The sequence below is a fragment of the Cryptomeria japonica genome, unplaced genomic scaffold, assembly GCF_030272615.1.
Source record: "Cryptomeria japonica unplaced genomic scaffold, Sugi_1.0 HiC_scaffold_111, whole genome shotgun sequence".
In the NCBI taxonomy this organism is placed as follows: domain Eukaryota; kingdom Viridiplantae; phylum Streptophyta; class Pinopsida; order Cupressales; family Cupressaceae; genus Cryptomeria; species Cryptomeria japonica.
Window position 1 is genome coordinate 106610 of NW_026728933.1, and position 7320 is coordinate 113929.

Sequence of the window (7320 nt, forward strand, 5' to 3'; positions counted from 1 at the left end):
GTGCGCTCCGAAGCGGGGTTACTGGAGCGCCCCCTCTTTTTTTGTCAGAGCGTTTGGTGGGGTTTCTCGCATTGGCTCTTCCCAGGCCCGGTTGTTGGGTGCGCTCCCACCCTGGCGCGCGCGAGGTTGGAAGTTGGGTTAATTGCCCGGGCGCGCACCTTCGCCAGGGTGGGCACCTTGGTGCGCACACCTTGGCTGGGCTGCGCACCAGGGCGGGCTCAAGATGGCACCAGCATTCCCTTTTTTTCACTATCTTTCAAAACGGAAATTTTAAAATCTCGTTTTTTTTTGCCTTTTATGGAAATTAGTGAAGGCATCGCATCAAAGGTGCGCACCTCGCTGCCCACCTTGGTGTGCTCCGAGGTGCCCACCACGGTGCGAACCCGGGAGCGCCCCGATGTGTGCTCCAAGGTGCGGCGTGCACGAAGTCGGACCCCGGTTTGCCCCGGGTGCGCACCTCGCGTGCACCTTGGTGCGCACACCTTGGCTGGGTTGCGCGCCCTGGTGGGCACCATGGTGCGCACCAAGGAGCGCTCCGAAGTGTGCTCCAAGGTGCGCCGTGCACGAAGTCGGAGCCCGGTTTGCCCCGGGTGCGCACCTCGCGTGCACCTTCGCCGCGGTGGGCACCATGGCGTGCACGAAGTCGGAGCCCGGTTTGCCTCGGGTGCGCACCTCGCGTGCACCTTCGCCGGGGTGGGCACCTTGGTGTGCAGACCTTGGCTGGGTTGCGCGCCCTGGTGGGCACCATGGTGCGCACCAAGGAGCGCTCCGAAGTGTGCTCCAAGGTGCGGCCTGCACGAAGTCGGAGCCCGGTTTGCCACCCTGGCGCGCACGAAGTCGGAAGTAGGGTTAATTGCCCGGGTGCGCACCTTTGCCAGGGTGGGCACCTTGCCTGGGCTGCGCACCAGGGCGGGCTCAAGATGGCACCCGCGTTCCGTTTTTTTCACTATCTTTCAAAACGGAAATTTCAAAATCTCCTTTTTTTTTTGCCTTTTCTGGAAATTAGTGAAGGCAGCGCATCAAAGGTGCGCACCCGGGAGCGCTACGAAGTGTGCTCCAAGGTGCGGCGTGCACGTTGTCGGAGCCCGGTTTGCCTCGGGTGCGCACCTCGCCTGCACCTTGGCCGGGGTGGGCACCTTGGCTGGGTTTGCCCAGGGTGCGCTCCGGAGCGGGGTTACTGGAGCGCCCCCTCTTTTTTTGTCAGAGCGTTTGGTGGGGTTTCTCGCATTGGCTCTTCCCAGGCCCGGTTGTTGGGTGCGCTCCCACCCTGGCGCGCGCGAGGTTGGAAGTTGGGTTAATTGCCCGGGCGCGCACCTTCGCCAGGGTGGGCACCTTGGTGCGCACACCTTGGCTGGGCTGCGCACCAGGGCGGGCTCAAGATGGCACCAGCATTCCCTTTTTTTCACTATCTTTCAAAACGGAAATTTTAAAATCTCGTTTTTTTTTGCCTTTTATGGAAATTAGTGAAGGCATCGCATCAAAGGTGCGCACCTCGCTGCCCACCTTGGTGTGCTCCGAGGTGCCCACCACGGTGCGAACCCGGGAGCGCCCCGATGTGTGCTCCAAGGTGCGGCGTGCACGAAGTCGGACCCCGGTTTGCCCCGGGTGCGCACCTCGCGTGCACCTTGGTGCGCACACCTTGGCTGGGTTGCGCGCCCTGGTGGGCACCATGGTGCGCACCAAGGAGCGCTCCGAAGTGTGCTCCAAGGTGCGCCGTGCACGAAGTCGGAGCCCGGTTTGCCCCGGGTGCGCACCTCGCGTGCACCTTCGCCGCGGTGGGCACCATGGCGTGCACGAAGTCGGAGCCCGGTTTGCCCCGGGTGCGCACCTCGCGTGCACCTTCGCCGGGGTGGGCACCTTGGTGTGCAGACCTTGGCTGGGTTGCGCGCCCTGGTGGGCACCATGGTGCGCACCAAGGAGCGCTCCGAAGTGTGCTCCAAGGTGCGGCCTGCACGAAGTCGGAGCCCGGTTTGCCACCCTGGCGCGCACGAAGTCGGAAGTAGGGTTAATTGCCCGGGTGCGCACCTTTGCCAGGGTGGGCACCTTGCCTGGGCTGCGCACCAGGGCGGGCTCAAGATGGCACCCGCGTTCCGTTTTTTTCACTATCTTTCAAAACGGAAATTTCAAAATCTCCTTTTTTTTTTGCCTTTTCTGGAAATTAGTGAAGGCAGCGCATCAAAGGTGCGCACCCGGGAGCGCTACGAAGTGTGCTCCAAGGTGCGGCGTGCACGTTGTCGGAGCCCGGTTTGCCTCGGGTGCGCACCTCGCCTGCACCTTGGCCGGGGTGGGCACCTTGGCTGGGTTTGCCCAGGGTGCGCTCCGGAGCGGGGTTACTGGAGCGCCCCCTCTTTTTTTGTCAGAGCGTTTGGTGGGGTTTCTCGCATTGGCTCTTCCCAGGCCCGGTTGTTGGGTGCGCTCCCACCCTGGCGCGCGCGAGGTTGGAAGTTGGGTTAATTGCCCGGGCGCGCACCTTCGCCAGGTTGGGCACCTTGGTGCGCACACCTTGGCTGGGCTGCGCACCAGGGCGGGCTCAAGATGGCACCAGCATTCCCTTTTTTTCACTATCTTTCAAAACGGAAATTTTAAAATCTCGTTTTTTTTTGCCTTTTATGGAAATTAGTGAAGGCATCGCATCAAAGGTGCGCACCTCGCTGCCCACCTTGGTGTGCTCCGAGGTGCCCACCACGGTGCGAACCCGGGAGCGCCCCGATGTGTGCTCCAAGGTGCGGCGTGCACGAAGTCGGACCCCGGTTTGCCCCGGGTGCGCACCTCGCGTGCACCTTGGTGCGCACACCTTGGCTGGGTTGCGCGCCCTGGTGGGCACCATGGTGCGCACCAAGGAGCGCTCCGAAGTGTGCTCCAAGGTGCGCCGTGCACGAAGTCGGAGCCCGGTTTGCCCCGGGTGCGCACCTCGCGTGCACCTTCGCCGCGGTGGGCACCATGGCGTGCACGAAGTCGGAGCCCGGTTTGCCCCGGGTGCGCACCTCGCGTGCACCTTCGCCGGGGTGGGCACCTTGGTGTGCAGACCTTGGCTGGGTTGCGCGCCCTGGTGGGCACCATGGTGCGCACCAAGGAGCGCTCCGAAGTGTGCTCCAAGGTGCGGCCTGCACGAAGTCGGAGCCCGGTTTGCCCCGGGTGTGCACCTCGGGTGGGCACCTTGGTGCGCATGCCTTGCCTGGGCTGCGCACCAGGGCGGGCTCAAGATGGCACCCGCGTTCCTTTTTTTTCACTATCTTTCAAAACGGAAATTTTAAAATCTCATTTTTTTTTGCCTTTTTCTGGAAATTAGTGAAGGCAGCGCATCAAAGGTGCGCACCTCGCTGCCCACCACGGTGCGCAACGCCGGTGGGCACCCGGGAGTGCTTCGAAGTGTGCTCCAAGGTGCTGCGTGCACGTTGTCGGAGCCCGGTTTGCCCCGGGTGCGCTCCTCGCGTGCACCTTCGTCGGGGTGGGCACCTTGGCTGGGTTTGCCCCGGTTGCCACCCTGGCGCGCACGAAGTCGGAAGTAGGGTTAATTGCCCGGGTGCGCACCTTTGCCAGGGTGGGCACCTTGCCTGGGCTGCGCACCAGGGCGGGCTCAAGATGGCACCCGCGTTCCGTTTTTTTCACTATCTTTCAAAACGGAAATTTCAAAATCTCCTTTTTTTTTTGCCTTTTCTGGAAATTAGTGAAGGCAGCGCATCAAAGGTGCGCACCCGGGAGCGCTACGAAGTGTGCTCCAAGGTGCGGCGTGCACGTTGTCGGAGCCCGGTTTGCCCCGGGTGCGCACCTCGCCTGCACCTTGGCCGGGGTGGGCACCTTGGCTGGGTTTGCCCAGGGTGCGCTCCGAAGCGGGGTTACTGGAGCGCCCCCTCTTTTTTTGTCAGAGCGTTTGGTGGGGTTTCTCGCATTGGCTCTTCCCAGGCCCGGTTGTTGGGTGCGCTCCCACCCTGGCGCGCGCGAGGTTGGAAGTTGGGTTAATTGCCCGGGCGCGCACCTTCGCCAGGGTGGGCACCTTGGTGCGCACACCTTGGCTGGGCTGCGCACCAGGGCGGGCTCAAGATGGCACCAGCATTCCCTTTTTTTCACTATCTTTCAAAACGGAAATTTTAAAATCTCGTTTTTTTTTGCCTTTTATGGAAATTAGTGAAGGCATCGCATCAAAGGTGCGCACCTCGCTGCCCACCTTGGTGTGCTCCGAGGTGCCCACCACGGTGCGAACCCGGGAGCGCCCCGATGTGTGCTCCAAGGTGCGGCGTGCACGAAGTCGGACCCCGGTTTGCCCCGGGTGCGCACCTCGCGTGCACCTTGGTGCGCACACCTTGGCTGGGTTGCGCGCCCTGGTGGGCACCATGGTGCGCACCAAGGAGCGCTCCGAAGTGTGCTCCAAGGTGCGCCGTGCACGAAGTCGGAGCCCGGTTTGCCCCGGGTGCGCACCTCGCGTGCACCTTCGCCGCGGTGGGCACCATGGCGTGCACGAAGTCGGAGCCCGGTTTGCCCCGGGTGCGCACCTCGCGTGCACCTTCGCCGGGGTGGGCACCTTGGTGTGCAGACCTTGGCTGGGTTGCGCGCCCTGGTGGGCACCATGGTGCGCACCAAGGAGCGCTCCGAAGTGTGCTCCAAGGTGCGGCCTGCACGAAGTCGGAGTCCGGTTTGCCCCGGGTGCGCACCATGGCGTGCACGAAGTCGGAGCCCGGTTTGCCCCGGGTGCGCACCTCGCGTGCACCTTCGCCGGGGTGGGCACCTCGGCTGGTTTGCGCGCCCTGGTGCGCACCAAGGAGCGCTCCGAAGTGTGCTCCAAGGTGCGGCGTGCACGAAGTCGGAGCCCGGTTTGCCCCGGGTGCGCACCTCGCGTGCACCTTCGCCGCGGTGGGCACCTTGGCTGGGTTGGGCACCATTGAGCGCTCCGAAGTTTGCTCCAAGGTGCGCACCATGGCCCTCCAAGGTGCGCAGCATGGCGTGCACGAAGTCGGAGCCCGGTTTGCCCCGGGTGCGCACCTCGCGTGCACCTTCGCCAGGGTGGGCACCTCGGTGCGCACACCTTCTCAATGTTTTCTTGCCTTTTCTGGAAATTGGTGAAGGCAGCGCATCAAAGGTGCGCACCTCGGTGTGCTCCGAGGTGCGAACCCGAGAGCGCTTCGAGGTGCGCACGAAGTCAAAAGTCGGGTTAATTGCATTGTTTTCCCCGGGTGCGCTCCGAGGTGCGCAACATCGGTGCGCACCAAGGAGGGCTCCGAAGTGTGCTCCAAGGTGCGCACGATGGCGTGCACCTCTGGTGCGCACGATTCGGAGCTCGGTTTGCCCGGGGTGCGCACACCTTGGCTGGGTTGCGCACCTTTTGTGCGCTCCATGGTGCGTACGAAGTCGGAGCTCGGTTTGCCCCGGGTGCGCACCTTGATGCGCACGCCTTGGCTGGGCTGCGCACCTTGGTGGGCGCCTCCAAGGTGCGCACGAAGTCGAAGCTCGGTTTGCCGCGGGTGCGCACCTTGGTGGGCGCCATGGTGCACTCCGAGGTGCCCAAGATTGGTGCGCACCAAGGAGCGCTCCGAAGTGCGCTCCAAGGTGCGCAGGTGCGCGCGAAGTCGAAAGTTGGGTTAATTGTCCGGTTTGCCTCGGGTGCGCACCTTGCGTGCACCTTCGCCAGGGTGGGCGCCTTGGTGCGCACACCTTGGCTGGGCTGCGCACCCGGGCGCGCACACCTTGGCACCCGCGTTTCCTTCATTTTAAATTTTTTTTTTTTACAATCTCTCAAGTGGGAAATTCTATAATCTCAACTTTTTTTGCCTTTTCAGGAAACTTTTGAATGGAGCGCATCATTGGTGCGCTCCGAAGTGTGCTCCAAGGTGCGCACCTCTGGTGCGCTCCAAAGCTCTCTCCAGCTGCGTGCACCTGCCCCGGGCGCGCACCCGGCCCCGCCCAGCTTCGCTCACCTGTCCCGGGCGTCTGGTGCGGAACCTTAGAGTAAGAAACATCACCGTGCACCTTGGCCAACGTGCGCGACTCGACCGAGCGCGCACTGGCCGAGGTGCACACCGATTTCACCTGGGTGCGCGCGCAGCACCTCGGGCGCACCGGGGTGCGCGCACAACGCCCGGGTTGCACCGTGGCCTGTGTGCTCGGGGCGCCTCGGGTGCGCGCTCGGTGTCGCCCCGGCGCGCGCGGTAGTGCGGGCAACGCACCCCGGCCCGGCCCGGCCCCGACGAGAACGCAAACGGGCAAAAGGTTAATTCAAATAGCATTGCGACGCCCGGCGAAAAACTAAAAAAGGGTGCAACACCGGGACTTCCCGGGAGGTCACCCATCCCAGTACTACTCCGGCCCAAGCGCGCTTAACTGCGGAGTTCTGATGGGATCCGGTGCACTAACGCTGGTATGATCGCACCCGTTATGAGCTTGTCGCAGTGTGTACTTAGCAAACCGCGACCCACGTGCGAATCCACCCCGGCCACCCACCCCCGTCGAGGTGCACACCCTCCCTCGCGAAGTGCGCCCCGTTCGCCAAGTGTGAGCCCTGCCCGGGTGCGCGCACCTTGCTAGGGCATCGGGTGTGCACCCGGCCCGGCCTACGTGCGTGCACCTGGACGGGGCGTCGTGTGCGTGCAGTGTCCCGTCTGCAACGCGGTGCCCACACACCACCTCGGGCGCAACGACCTGCGCTCACATGTGGGCCGAGTGCACCTTGGTGCATGTTCGGGGCGCCTCGGGTGCACGCTCGATCTTGCCCCGGTGCACCAAGGCGCTCGGTTTGCCCCGGGTGCGCACTTGGTGCAAGGTGGGCACCCAAAATAGGGATCAAGCACCAAAACACAAGTTTCGGGATGCAAAATGGGACCCAAGGACCACAAATGCGTTCCAAGACCCATGATGGGTCCACGAGAACAAAAATGTGTTCCGAGACTTAATAAACAAATATTGGGTTTTAGGAGAAGAAACATGCTCTGATGCCCAAAACGAGAATCGACCCCGAAAAGGCCACAGGCCAAAAGTGGGATGCGAGACAAAAAAAAATGGGACCCGAGGACCAAAATTGGGTTCCCAGGTCGAAGACAGGGCAACCGGACAAGAAACGACCTCTAAGGCTCGAAATGAGTCCCGACGACTAAAACTTGACAAGAAGCACCCATCAGGCACCCAACTCGACACCCATGGGATGCCGACCCACCCGGGCTTCCACCTAGCACACCTTGGCACCCACCCACCCTCACACCCAACCTCGCACCCAACTTAGCACCTTTGAACCCACATTGGCACTCACCCTGACCCTGGCACCTTGGAACCCACATTGGCACTCACCTTGACCCTGGCACCCACCTTTGCACTCACCTTGGGACCCACCCTGGC

The 7320-nt window shown here is 62.9% G+C and overlaps 1 non-coding gene across 1 annotated transcript; it reads right to left on the bottom strand.

Annotated features, from left to right (window-relative positions):
* Positions 1–6244: 6244 nt before the first annotated feature.
* Positions 6245–6363, bottom strand: LOC131865422 (5S ribosomal RNA). The gene has a single exon (XR_009364144.1). It is a non-coding gene; the product is annotated as a 5S ribosomal RNA (ribosomal RNA).
* Positions 6364–7320: the final 957 nt, after the last annotated feature.